We start from the raw sequence: 14,353 nt of genomic DNA, 5'->3' as shown, positions 1-14,353 counted from the left end.
AAATTTGTACACACTTGCATTAGCAAATTGCAGTTTGCTTTGCTCAACTGAACTATGAGTCATAAAGATATCAAAGAAAATAACATCCAGAAATTCACTTCACGAGCAACAGGTAATTAAAAATTGGTTGACTCAAATGAAGTCTTGTTCATAAGTCAAATTATCTTGAATGACCTTCTATTTAAATATGCCCTTATAGAAAGGGCCTACACTTGCTGTCCCTTTTCATGTGAACCCTCTGCACACATTAGCGGCGTTAATCAAAGGGCAGGGTTGCAGAGTCAGGCTACCTTTAGCACTGCTGAGTTACTTCCATGCAGGAATGGAAGGAGATGTTTCTTTCTTTGTTCCTACAGTGCATATAACACATGTACTGTACTGCTAAATAATGTGAATATGGCAGAACTTGGCATTTCTATTCTTGGTAAAAAGCGTAATAAGAAAGAATGCCTTGTCTCACTTGATTCGTAAAATTCAGTTGTTTTTGTCATGGAGAAAGGACAAATTTTTTGTCTATTTCTGGCTGGAGGAGTTCCAGTAACTTCAGGGCAGTCACTCAGCATTTGCAGCCACATAACTGAGTTTGGAATGTGCCCCTCAGATCTATAAATACTCAGGAAACAGTTGTGAGAAGATCGTGCTGCCGAAGGAAGTTGTGGAGAGAGTGGAATATTTTGAAAAATAATTTGCCTAATCTATTTTATAAATTCATATTTACATATGCATGCACTTATATTTACACATCATAGAGAAAGGGACATCAAAAGTTATCCAATTCAAGCTACTGTGACAAGTGAGGATTAGTTTTGCCTACAGTATGTTTTATACGTAGTGATAGCTTCATTATTAGCGTTTTTTGAAATGGAATTATGTGCTTTGTGAAGAAGATCGCCTCAAGTGACCTTAAATTTGTAACAGAACTTGCAAGAAAAAAGCATGTTCCCATGTAGATTTTTCCTATCAGCTAAGAATTTTCCAGGCTGGATGTGGCTCTGGACAGCCTGATCTACTGGCTAGCAATCCTGCCTGTAGCAGGAGGGTTGAAATTAGATGATAATTTTCAACCCAGGCCATTCTATGATTCTATACACTGTCATACCATTATTTATGATAGATCTACTGTGCTTACAGCTGGCATACTGAAACAGATTTGTTAGTAGAAATTGCTTATAATATTTAATACGGCTTATAGTATTTTATATATTTACATATTAGAATAATCCTAGGTTTATTAAATATACAGTATTATACATATTCATGAACAGAAATGAATATAATTGAGATAATCAGATATATTTGTAATTGAGTTGCATTTTTCCAGGAAATCATATGCATCACATTTCGTATATTGATTCCAATGTCACTCATACAAAAATGCAATACACCTTTAAAAGAACATCCTGCAACTGTGCAAATCTTTTATATTTAGAAATGAATTAAAAGATGTGGCTATTTTCATGACTAAAACACTGTGTAGCTTTGTGTTTTATAACAACCTAGTAGAAATTGAAATGAAGAGATGAGCTGTAAGACTGCTGAATTGAGGTACTACTGTGCTGTTATTTCGAATTTCTCCATGGAAGAATAAATTTTAAACATGTCTTGCAGTACCCTCGTATTGGTGGTTATCTCAATAAGGTGGTATTTTGGTGTATTTCTTCTACTTCAGATTCAGTGCAAGATACTGGCTTGCATTCTTACAGTATAATCTTTAAAAGGTATCATAATGTAGTAATATGCATCCCAGAAAACACGGTGGAAACAGTATGAAAACACTGCATAATTGTTTCTTGCATTTGATTATAATTGTGGAGCTAGTCTAAATTAAAGAAGAAAAGCCAAGACATTTCATACACAGCAAATAATACTGGAGTAGCAAATTGGAAATTAGATGTGAGAGAGCAGACGTTGTTTTCCCCACATCTGTAGGAATGTACCCACAGTGAATGATTAGGCAGACGATAGAGTTTTTCTACCAAATTTTGTGAGATTGTTATTGCAAGATTTCTGCTATCTGTAACTCATTTTAATGAGACCAGCTGTTCTTGTGTTATTTCGACCACATCCATTTCATAATTGCAAAATACATTTCTTCTAGGTTTGGATTTGATCCAAAATAAAGTGACAAACTGCAGTACCAGCTCCTATACCGCTTGTCCGTATCCACTCATTCTTCTCCCTCTGGATTCAGTGGCACTAACTCTTTGCACTCTGGTTTAGTTCATTTGTGAGTGTGAATGCAATACAAAACAATACTGTTGGAGCTGCTTTTTAACTGTGTTGTTATGGTGTATGCATAGCAGCAGGTTGTACAATAACATAGTAAAAAAGCTCACTAGATGCTATTGAAGAAGAGTTGTACAAATCTGTCCTAGCCATCACTTAAGAGATATCTGACGTATGGAATAAGAAGTATTTGTAAGTATTACTGCGATTTTAAAATATCTTCTTAATATCTTGTTTTTTGGAATAAAAGTGTGAGGGGAAAAAAAAAGGATGCACAAAGGGAAAATTAGAGCCACGTTTTTACAGCTTTTCTCAAGAAAATAGAAAACGTAGGATACTGAGTAAGAAATGAAACTGAAGCCTGTGAAGTACATCAGAATACATTCCTTTGATAATTGAGCTTTCACAGACTCCACTATTCTGTTTAATGAAAATGTTATTTCTATAAAAATATCTTCCTGATTATCTTGAGAGAGATTAAAGACTATTATAGATTAAAAACCTGTAATAAAACCCCTTATATCAAAGCCTATAGTAATAATCTCTTGCTAGGATTGTAACCAAATGTTAGAATTCATATTTGAGTACTTAGGTTCGTCTGTTTTAATACCATGACTTGGTAGCTGAGTAACATTTTTTGTCCTGTAGCAACTTTGTGATTTTGGCTGGAATTTTCAAATGCCAATGCCTGATATTAAGTGACCTCATCTTGAAACATAATGGTTTGAAATCCATATTGCATTAGGGAGTGTTCAGTAGTTTTGAGAATGCTTGGAATATCGTATAGATGCTGTCTTTTCTATTGAAACCCAAAAATGTAACTTGCATTCATTTAATTTATTTAACATTAACTATTGAAGAAAGAATATATCAGATTGAATAGTTAATCTAGGGATGGGTTTATGTTTTTGATAATGTAACTTGTTCTGCAGTGGCTATGGACAGGTTACAGCATGCCTGTAATTATATATCATATAAACACATTACTGCAGTAGTTTCTATAGGCTCAGTTCCAGGAACAGTCTGGGTTTGTTCTAAATAACAAATACAATGTCACTGCAAAGTGTGGGAAAGAGTGTATAACATCCAGTGAAAATGCTCATGCTGTCAGGACTATCATTTGGCTGTTACGAAGATAATAATACAAGAAAAAAAATTAATTAGATTTTGTTAGGAAGGGGTTAGAGATAACTGCTTTGCCAAATTAGTGCTCTGAAGATAAGACCCAGCTCAGTAGAAAATTCCTTACTGTCACTGTCTAACTGGCAGGAATGTATGAAAGGGAGATCAATCAGCTGTTCTGCAAAATAAATTGAAAAATGTTTTGTTTTGTTTTGAGAAAGGTGAGGAATAGGAACTGTTAGGGCGGAGCTGATAATTGCCAGCTGCAGATCTAGTTGGTGATTCAAGTATATCAAAGGGAGTGATGGACAAGTATGTAGAATATGCAGAAGCACAGCTGGTTGGTTACGTGGACCAGTGGTGCTTGCAGCTCTGTGACAACGTTCTTTGTTTTTTATTCTAAGAATGAATTTTCTCTACTGCAAGTTGGTTCTTGAAATTAAGACGTGAGCTTCTGTTGCATCTCTGTGTTCAGAAACAGAAGATATATGGTGGTTTCTTCTAAAGATTCCCCTCTATTGCTATCTTTATCCACTTGTGAAATCTGGCTGGAAAACGCAACAGATATTTTTCCAAGAATAGTCAGAAGAGGATTCCCTGAGCAGTGATGAGGGGATCACTGATGGGTTTTGAGTTTGTTCACAGTGGCTCTCTGAAAAACAAACACACAAAACCTTGCAACAAACAAAATCCATATCAATTACCTAGTTGAGATATGCTATAGGGAACTGAAAATGTACAAGGATGAGAATGTATCATTCTGTCAGCTTTGTCATAACCAAAACAGCACTTGTCACTTGTGGCTGTAGTTTTAGTGTAGCTCCAGTGGACTAACCTTTTCTGTAAGCCATGCAGCTCAAGAAAAGCTTGAAAGGCTCCAGTATGGTGCCAGTGCTTGATTGCCCATAAAAAGCCACTTAAAAGCGGATACAAAACCTGCCATAGGAACTGTGAGGTCAGTCTTCTTTTCTACCCCAAATATTTCAGGACTAGCATCTTTTTTTTCTTCTCTTTTCTAGAACATGGATTATGGGAAAATTGATCAAATTTATTACTTCACATTCCTGACATCTTTTTATAGTTTTAGTGTTTTACTCAGTCTGGGGTATAAAGTTTAAAACACCCATTTATTAGAAGAGATTTTGTTTAGAATTACTTCACTGCAGAAGAAAGGAAGTGTGCTTCTAATCCAGAAAAAAAGTCAGGTCTTTATGTGGATACATAGATTCAGTACAGTGATAGAGTATAGTTGTTTTGTTTAATGAATAAGACCTGTGGAATTTGTTGCAAATTTTCCCTTTGAAGAAAGAAACTTATCTGGATACGTTCCAAAAAAATATTTTGGACAAGACAAAGTGAAAGACTTTGCTTGTAACAACTTTTAGAAATGCTGGACATGTGATCTCCGTTTGCTCTCATAACAACTTTGGTGATGATGCTTATCATTCTTATTACTATTATTATTTTTATACAGCTGATTAAATGTCATAACACTTGGAAATGAATGTTGTGTTTAATTGCAGTAGAAGGACAGCTGTTAGGTGTAGCGATGACTGTTCTTTATTTCACTGTCTTTGAAGTTTAACTCCACCCTACAAAGCACCTTCTTCCTGCTGTATAACCATAATTCTCACTGTAAAATGCTTGCACAAGATTCCTGTGTATTGACATCCATTCAAAAACAATTCCAAGATTACAAATCAAAACTGCTTGAATCTGAGACACTGTAAAATCACCTCGTCACTTAGCTTTAACAAAACTTTGTGCTAAGACAGTTCTGAAATACTTAGTTCTGCTCTAGTCAGCAGTGCAAATACACAGCACACTCTCTTCTATTCTTCCAGCATTATCAGAACTATAAGCATGTGAATTATAAAATTATATACAAATATTTTACTAGCAAGTTCTATTATGTGTCAAATTGTTTTATTTTGCATTTTTTCTATATTTTCTGTATGGATTCCTATAAGGTAACTCTTTGTTAGCTCAGTTACTTTCCTTCTGAGCTGTATTTTGCTCAGTCTTTAGCCCAATTGGTAGTGACGAAACCTTTTCAAATTCATGATTCATTATTCAGATTTTGATCATATTGTATCCCCAAACTAGGTAACTTTCATAAATTGCAATACAGAATTTCAGTGAGATAATGATGATCCAAACATATAACAGATTTATTTTTCTTTTTTAGAAAGGAAAAAAGTTATTTTTCAACTTTGCATTTTATTGTTTTTCTTCAGGAATTCTGGCACTGTGCTGGCCTTTCTCTTGTATATTAATTATTGATTCTTAAACTTGAAATTAAATATCATCCTCTATTCCTTTCTGAAGACAGCTAGTAGGAATAAACCCTTCTGGTTTAATTTTGTGATGGGGGCTCTGACTGTTTTGTGGTGTGTTTTTTTGTTTTGCTTTGTTTTATTTAAATAACCACAGACTCTAGTTCCTGGTTTAGCAGTCCATTGTAGACTTCCTGGAAGGAAGGTAAGCAGGTGACCTCTCCCAGTGCAGTCAGCTCTGTAACATGCTGTCTGTCAAGAGAGTGATTCGTACCCTCTTCAGCAAACCCAAACAGCTTCCAGACTAAGAATAGAGATTTCTGGATTTCCTCGGGTTTTGCAACTCCTGACTAATTCTAAACAAGTGTGTCTGGTTTGCACAAAGGTTGATCACTTACCAAGTTTGTTGTGTTACTCTCTTTGTTGCTCTTTCAGGTATTTCTAGGGGGTCTTTGTTTTGTTTTGATTTTTTTTTTTTAAGCAGATACTTCTAATAGAGTTACTCCTCTATAAGTGGTCTTACATTCTTGAACCTGTAAAAGGAAAAGGAATAAGCACTTTTCTCTATCCACTACAAATGACTCTATAAATAATGGCTTTAAGTGGCAGCAGGGAAAACTTACAGTAAAATCGAAGAGAATTCTGATGAACACAGTTCAACACTGGAATCAGTTTTCTACAGCGGTAATGTTGTTACTAGAAAGAGATTGACAAACCTTAAGGAGCTTTTAGTTATAGCTGATCCTGCTTTGGCACAAGAGAAATGACCTCTTAAGATTCCTTCCTCCTCTTGTCTATGAGAAAGAAAAAAGTGTGCCTCAATACTCTTTAGCCTCAGCAGATGCTTAGTTTTCCTTTTCCCATCAATGCAGAAACTATGACCCTGATATACTTTTTTTTTTTTCTGTGAAGTTTATTGATTTAATACCTCTTCAGTTTGTGTGGCCTGGAGAAGCAGGTTTTGCAGTTGTATAGAACAAAGATAATCATGGTGCTTCATAGTCATCTTTAACTTTTATTGTAAGACTAACAAAGGATCTTTAAAAAATGAACTAAATTATAAATGTCATTGTTGCATGTTTGAACTGTCATGAAAAAGGCAAAATAAAGAAAAACTGCAGCCATGCATAACTTTGCACAGAAATGTAATAGGAACAGGGACCAGTTTGGCCTCCACAAAATCCTGCCCCTGAAAAATCTAATTAGTAGAGAGATGGGGAAAACAAAGCCACATGCAGAAATCAAGTGTTGTTTTTAGGAAGCTCTCCTTCATTTCCCCTTAAAAGTATATGCCATAGGGAAATTCTGACTTTGTCATCTGGATCTCTGAAATTGTTATCTGCTAAGCCAGGATACCTTTTCTAAGTGGAAAGACGTTAATCTCACAGAGCCAGGGGAAGGGTAGTTAAACTCATTTGACAGAGATAGCTCCCTCCTGTCCGAAATCTTGGAATGAAAGTCTCTGCATGTGTTTATGCATTCCGTGATATCAGAGGTCTTTGTACTGTGTTTACTGAACAGCTTTTATGAGATATAAATACCAGCACATTCTGGTAAGTTTCTAACGAACAGAATGGTCTACTCATTCTCAATATGGTCCTGTGTTGCAGCAGATTGGCTACTATACTTCAATAATGGGAAATACGTTTAAATTTTATCCAATGGTGTGTATATTTTATAAATTTAGATACCTTGTGGGTGTATAGAAGCTGATTGTACGCCATTATTCATTACGTGCCTTATATCCTATTCTTTTCTAGTCACACATGAGCACTCTTGAAGCTTCCTGCAGAACTGGTTTAAACTAGTCGCTCCTGCCTAAAGGACATTCTATTTCTTCTGCTCCTGTCATTATAAAAACTTATTATTGATAGTTGGTGATTTTCCAGTACTCTTCTTGATTCATAAAACTGCAGACGGGATGCATACAGATCAGCCGTGTCTCTGAGAAAGTGTGATAGGTGGATAGATGGGTAACTGATGGGTCATTTATGAAAGGCTGATGATGATTACCTCCTATAATTGATCAGCTGCATTATCAGCCAACTCGCAATTAAGAGATAATAAGGCAGTTATTAAGTTAAGAGCTCTGGAGGTGATAGTTTAAATTGCACTGACCACAGAATTAGTATTTTGTGTACTTCATTCTAACTATCTGCAATCACATCTCTTTCTACTACACTGAGCTGAGTTTAGCCATGTTCTTTGCTGTGACATGGTTTCATTCTACTTTGTGGATTATCTTCCTGACAGAGTGGTTGGGATGCTGGGAATGGGAGAGACATCTTTTCTAATTTAATTAAAATGGTTATGACTTCTTGAGGTGGGAATTTTACCAGTACCTTTAATGGCTGAAAAGAATAGCTGATAAATCAATGAAGGTATGACACAGACCACACACTCAGACAAAGAACTCAAATATACTTGCCACAACTTATTTATTTATCTTTCTATTTTCATTTGAGAAAACTTTCCCAATATGATTATCTTAAAATAAAACGTCTTGTTTCTCAGGTAATGTAAATAAGCATGGATGACCAATGTCTCTCTTATAAAAGAAGTAAAAGTTTCTCAAATTGATTACCTTCAGTAGCTTCTCAGGTAAGGACATCTCTGCACAAATGAAAATAGTTGCAAAAGAACAACTTACTTTTGAGCCGAACAATAGAAGGTAGAGCAGGAAAGCTCAAGTACTACCTGCATGTGAATAGATTAATGTAGAAAAGAGAATCTAGTAATACTTAGATGTGATAGAAAAATATTTTGCTGAAAAGTGTAGACTCTGATGTAACCATGAAAACCACAGCTAATGTAGATGTAAATAACAGCATGTATTTCTGTTACTGTGCACATGTAAACTTACATACCTATGTAAATCATCAGTGTTCCACAGCAGGGTACCTCTTTAGAGTGCTGCTTGCACAGAGTAACCATCACCTTGGGATGACAGGATGACTGTTAAGCTTCTTTAAGTGGAGAACCAGGAGAGTTAGTGAAAGCTGAGGTTCTTTAGTCTCTCACTGTTCAATGAACTTTGCTCTCATTCTCTCATCCTATATGGGATAAGTATGAAAACACCTCACTTGGAGGAAGGTGCAAAGTATCACATTATTCACAGGGAAAGAATAAATCTCCGTATCACAGTAAGTTATTTGAGAACATCATCTACAGCCTGAATGAATGTGGATGTCTAGAGAAGGCATATGGGAAAGCCTGCACCTGTAGAACCAAAATATTATTTTGCATGATAATTTTGAACCTCTGATCTGGAACAAAATTTACAGAAGTTGTGAAAAGAGTAATCATAGTGAGAGACTTAAGATTAGAAAATATTTGCTTGGTCAGAATTACAATACTTACCCGAATGGTGAGTTGTATGTTACCCTGCTGTGTGCATACCTGATTCCTGAAATGTTAAAGCTAAATAATTTGGCAGATCAGTGTGATGTTTCAGATTCTAAAGCTAGTAATCTTTTCAGAGAATTGGCTTGCACACTTGTTTTCAATTCTAATAGAAATGGATGGCAGAATTCCTGCTGTTCCATCAGGAATGCTCTGTTCATTTTTCTCATGCACCAGTCATTGATCATTCACTTTCAACTTCCATTTTCAGAGTTACACTGTGTATAATTAAGAGTGAGATACTGAAGTAAAAAGAGTTGCAGGATTAATGTTTTTGCTTCCCAGAGCCTATTTCTAACACTAGGTAAAGAATATTTGCTTGGGACAGAGAGTGACTGTTTTGACTGTTTTTACTAGCATGGCATAGGCTTAGCTGTAATTTAGCACAATTAATTATTGTTTTGTGGTTGAGTAGAAGGGCAAAATCGATTGGCCAGCTGCTGTGTTTACAGTCGGCATGAGCGAAACAAGTCTGAGAACAGCAGTTAGTGGAATTGGGTCAAAATGAAAATGCCTTCCTCAAGAATTCTCAACAGTTCTGACTTAGAAATATAACCTTTCAAATTGAGAAATTAAAATATACATTTTACTCAAATGTTTTATTTTTACTTCTCCAGTTTGAAATGTAATTAGAAGTAGTTATAAAGCTAGATGTAATGGCACATTCAATCTCTACCAGCAAAATAATCTTGGTTTGTTTTTTTTTTTTTAAGAATGAAATGAAATTTAAAAAAAAAAAAGTCACCCTTCATTGCATTCCAGTACACACAGCACAATCAGAAAACCAAATATTTGTCACTCTATACAAGGTTCCTATCTGAAATCTTTGAAATCTTTCTTCATCTAGATTAAGTCTGTACTGCAAAAAAATTTTAAATGTAACAAAAACATTTATGCTTGAACGTGTAATAGAAGTCATTAAATTAAAATTCTCAAAAACAAAATATCAAGTCGTGCTTAAAAGAACTGTTTCATGTTTATGCTGCCAACTTGCTGATCTTGCATAAAGTTGTTCCCTTACTAAGGAGTTGGTTTGAGTAACGCCCATCATCCAAAAATGTTTTACCTTGTAGGAGATCTACATTTCAATCAGCTGATGAAACAGATGTGGGAGGATTGTCATGAGCTCTGCTTCTGAAATCTTAGAGAAGCAACTACAGGTCTGTGGAAAATAAAGTGCCATCAAGTTTGTTTCTCGTTTGTTTGCTTGACCAGTAAGAGACAGATTAGAAATTTAAGATTTCTCATAGACAGACATAACGAAGGGCTTGAATTGAATAATGTCAGGTAGTGAAATTCTGCAGAATGGTTTGCTTTTAAATAATAATGTTTTAAAAAGCACAACCAAAAGATTGGTAAACGTACCTGTAACCAGGCAAATTTTCCGTATTACATACAGACAAAAGAGCATAAATTCAGTACTCACAGAAAAAGTTAAAATTTCAGGTATGATATAGGAATATAGCAATGTTTGTAGGTTGCTCCAAGGATAGAAATTGAAATCTCATAATAAAAGGATATATGCTTTTAAATCATAATTTAAAAAATATATTTAGCCAAACAATATGGTGTAAAGGAAAGGATGTGTAGGCCACAACATGGAGACAAATCACATGCATTTCCATTAGCTTGTTTCCATACTAGAAGTGTGGTCATGGTAGTATGAAGCAGGAGGAGCTGTCCCTCTTGCAGTTTCTGTGAGCAGGTTGCCAGAGCTCTTTAGATAGTGTTCTAATCTCTACATTGCAATGACATGCATTGTCCATAGAACTTTCTATTAATTACACTTGTAGTTTTAAATTCCCATCATCCTTCATACCTGGCCATAGAAACTTTGTAGCAATTGAAAAATGTGGACATAATTGTGCATCTGAAATAAAGTGCAACTTAAACCATAATTTCTTTTTCATAGGTTACTGGGTGGAAAAGCAGTCATCTTTTTAAAATATACATCCCATAATGAGAAGGTATTCCCTTGCTTTTAGTAGTTTTATACAAACTTTGAACTTAGACAAATTCCAAATGTTCTTCTGTTATTTGCTTAATGATTTCTGATTTTTAAAGACAGACCAGCTTTTCTTATGACATATTTTTAGACAGGTCCAAGTAAAAACAAAGATAAATAAACAAACACCCAGACCCCAATCTTGTTCTCCCTGGAATCCCGGGTACTAACATTTATTTTAAAGTGTGTCACAATCTCAACTCCTTTATCTCCTTTATTAATGAGGATCGTTCCTTAGGCAGTCTGTCCAGGAGTGGGAAATGCAAATTACTGTTTTGGAATTAAACTCATTTCCTGCTCTTTGGTCATAATGAACGTAATATCTTTCCTTTAATGTATTCTGCTCCATAGATCAACTGTTACCTTGGTGTGTTCCATATGACTGCAGGCCCTTTTCCATTATCAGTTTTCTTTAGAGCACTGCAGAACTATAAATTAAAATTGATCGTGTAATACAGATATCAGTGGGCTTTTGCAGCATTCCTGACATACACTTACCATCATCTTTTGATAGTTACTGTGTATGAAGGCTTAAATAAGGATACAGTTCTGCACTTAGCAGACCCTGTTTTATTCCTAAGTTAGTATTGCAGTCATATGTGGTAAACGATGACTGACGGTGTTTCATTAAAATGAGGCAGCCACTCTTCAGCATGCTGAATAAGGTCTTTAATGGATAGGAGAAATGTTGCTCAGCGTGTTTTTTTGGTTTGATCACCAATCTCATGCATAGTATTAATTACTGAAACAAAGCAAATTGGCTATTAAATAACCTCAACAATTTAAACAGGAAGATGGTTGGAACAAAAGAATAACTTCTGCTTACGGCTAAGTACAGTATTGCATTATTTCATTTCATGGAATGAAATACAATCTCTTGGGCTTTTGAGCTGCTGAAGATACTGACAGCCATCACAAAAACAGTGTCTTTATAAAACAAAGTGATTCTGTGTTGAATTTTTTGTTTGTTTTTCTGCTCACAGTTTTACCATAGTATGAAGATTATTTTTCACGTGCTGGTACAACAGAAGTAGAAGGGCTATATTTGCATGTTTATGATAATTCTGGATGATAAATCGTTCTAGCTCCTAATCATTAGATTCAATTTTTAAGTCTGTTTTTGTTTGTATATTCAAATGACTTTATGTTCTTTTTGAAATGTATAAACATGAAGCTGTAATTGATACCACGTAATTTTTTTACAAGAAAAATTAATGAGTTTTCCCTCAGTCTTGCAACAGCTCATTTTACAGTCTGATCATTAGTTACTGCCAGCACTGTGACAGCCTTTAAAACATAGCCTAAGCTCTGTTTAACCTTCTTACTGAACTTTCTTACCACTGAAGCACTATAATGTATGAAGAGGTGTAAAATTCTGAAATAATGTTTGAACCATTCCAGATCCTGTCTTGCGATCTATGTGCTGCAAGGTCCCTTGTTAAAATACAACGTTTCTACATAGAGTACAGTGGATACAGTTGTTGTGGATTACAGAAATGCTGACATGGAACATGTAAAGTGATGGACCCCAAAGAACTGCTTATTACTGCTCTAGTGCAAGACTTTGTGGCAGATAACTGCTTAGCAGCAGTCAAAAAAAGCAAGTGAAACATTAGAAGCTATTAAGAAAGCAGAACAAAAGAACAAACATCGCTGCACCATTGTTTAAATCCATGATTTTACCACTTTTGGAATACTACGGAAGAGAGAGGAGCACAGATCATCCAAGATATGGAATGACATCTGTATGAAGAGGATTGAAGGTTTTTGTTGCTTTTTTTTTTTTTTTTTTTTTTTTTTTTTTTCTAGACTGGAAGAGAAGGCTCAAGTTCAAAGCTATTAAGTTATATGGAAGAACCAGAGCCTGTGGAAATAGGAGTCAAATTCAGAAGGAGGTTCTTAATGCAAGGGGGAAGATCTGCTGAACATTCTTTCCAGAGGACTTGGTGGGTGCAAGGAGTTTACCTGTATTCAAGGTGGGTATCAGACAAGTCCTTATATGTGAGATTGGACTAATGAGAAAACACGAGTTTGAGATCTGTCACTACAAGAGCATATCCAGAGAAGGGCAGTGAACCTGGTGAGGGATCTGGAGCACAGGTCTTGTGAGGAGCAGCTGAGGAAAGGGTGTTTGTTTAGTCTGGAGGAGGTTCAGGAGAGACATTATACGTCTTTATAGCTCTCTGAAGGGAGGTTGTGATGAGGTGGGAGCCAGCCTCTCTTCCCATGTAATTAGCAGCAGTCCTAGAGGGAATGGCCTCAAGTTGTGCTGGGGAAGTTCAGTTGGATGTTAGGAAGGATTTCTTCTTGGAAAGCGTGTTCAGACACTGCAATGGGCTGCCCAGGGAGGTGCTTGAGTCACTGTCCCTGGAAGTGTTCAAGAGACGTGTAGGTTTGTACTAAGGAACATGGTTTAGTGGGGAAATATTGGTGGTAGGTGGACAGTTGGTCTAGAAGATATTGAATGTCTTTTCCAACCTTGGAAAACCTATGGTTCTATACTGTGCTAATGAAATACTCAAAGTTGAAAATAAGTTGTGAGTGTTAAGTTGTAAGAAAGAAGTGTTACATCAGCTATCTGGATCAGTGTCTGCAGACAGGCACCTTCCACCAAGCCTCCAGTGCTTCCTTCAAAGGAAGGATCAGAAAACCAAAGCCTCTACTTACTACTGCTTGTAACTTCCTCTTCAGTCTCTCAAGCTTTCCCTTACGCTTGAAAGCAGATTTTTATCTCTGGCCTCATCAAGTTATGGCTGTTTGCAGCTCCCTGCCATTTTGCTGGCTTCTTAACCCTCTCTTCTCAAGCCTTTCAGTTTCCTGACCCCATGTTGTTTAGATATCTGTTGCTCTACAAAGAAAAAAATAATAATTTAAGTGTAGACAACGAGATATGATGTGTTCTGCAGGCCTCTTCCCAGACAAGTATTTCTCTCTCCTATTTTATCAAAACACAGTTTTATTCCTTCTCACCACAGTTATCAGAGTGGGAACGGAATTCCTTTAACAGACAACTGTGATATAGAATGGAACATCATTTTTGATGTATACAAAACTTTTGTCAGATTAAAATCCATGCACTTTGAGGCTCTCATTAACTGGTACAGATTACCCTGCATGTATTACTTACTGTTATGATTTATGACTGCAATAATCCTTGCCACATCTACAAACTCTTCCGGAAGTTATTTTTTATTTCCATTACAATAGGATGACTTGGGCCTTTCTTTCTGCTGACCCTTGTAAGAAATTTCCAAGCCACTCTTTATTAAACAGGGAAGTATACTGCAGGCTGGTAATGTTTCCTGAGCTGGGTAACTAATTG

At 35.9% G+C, this 14,353-nt stretch overlaps 1 long non-coding RNA gene across 2 annotated transcripts; it reads left to right on the top strand.

Moving 5' to 3' along the window:
- Positions 1–8,133: 8,133 nt before the first annotated feature.
- Positions 8,134–11,836, top strand: LOC128076179 (uncharacterized). 2 transcript variants are annotated; one of them, XR_008204276.1, is made up of 4 exons: positions 8,134–8,225; positions 10,100–10,186; positions 10,939–10,993; positions 11,822–11,836. It is a non-coding gene; the product is annotated as an uncharacterized LOC128076179 (long non-coding RNA). The 2 variants fall into 2 exon arrangements; XR_008204275.1 differs by lacking the exon at positions 11,822–11,836 and having other exon boundaries at positions 10,939–11,707.
- Positions 11,837–14,353: the final 2,517 nt, after the last annotated feature.

This window comes from Tympanuchus pallidicinctus, unplaced genomic scaffold (genome assembly GCF_026119805.1).
Source record: "Tympanuchus pallidicinctus isolate F22 unplaced genomic scaffold, pur_lepc_1.0 scaffold13, whole genome shotgun sequence".
Classification (NCBI taxonomy): Eukaryota; Metazoa; Chordata; class Aves; order Galliformes; family Phasianidae; genus Tympanuchus; species Tympanuchus pallidicinctus.
This window is presented reverse-complemented; position numbering and strand designations above follow the sequence as displayed.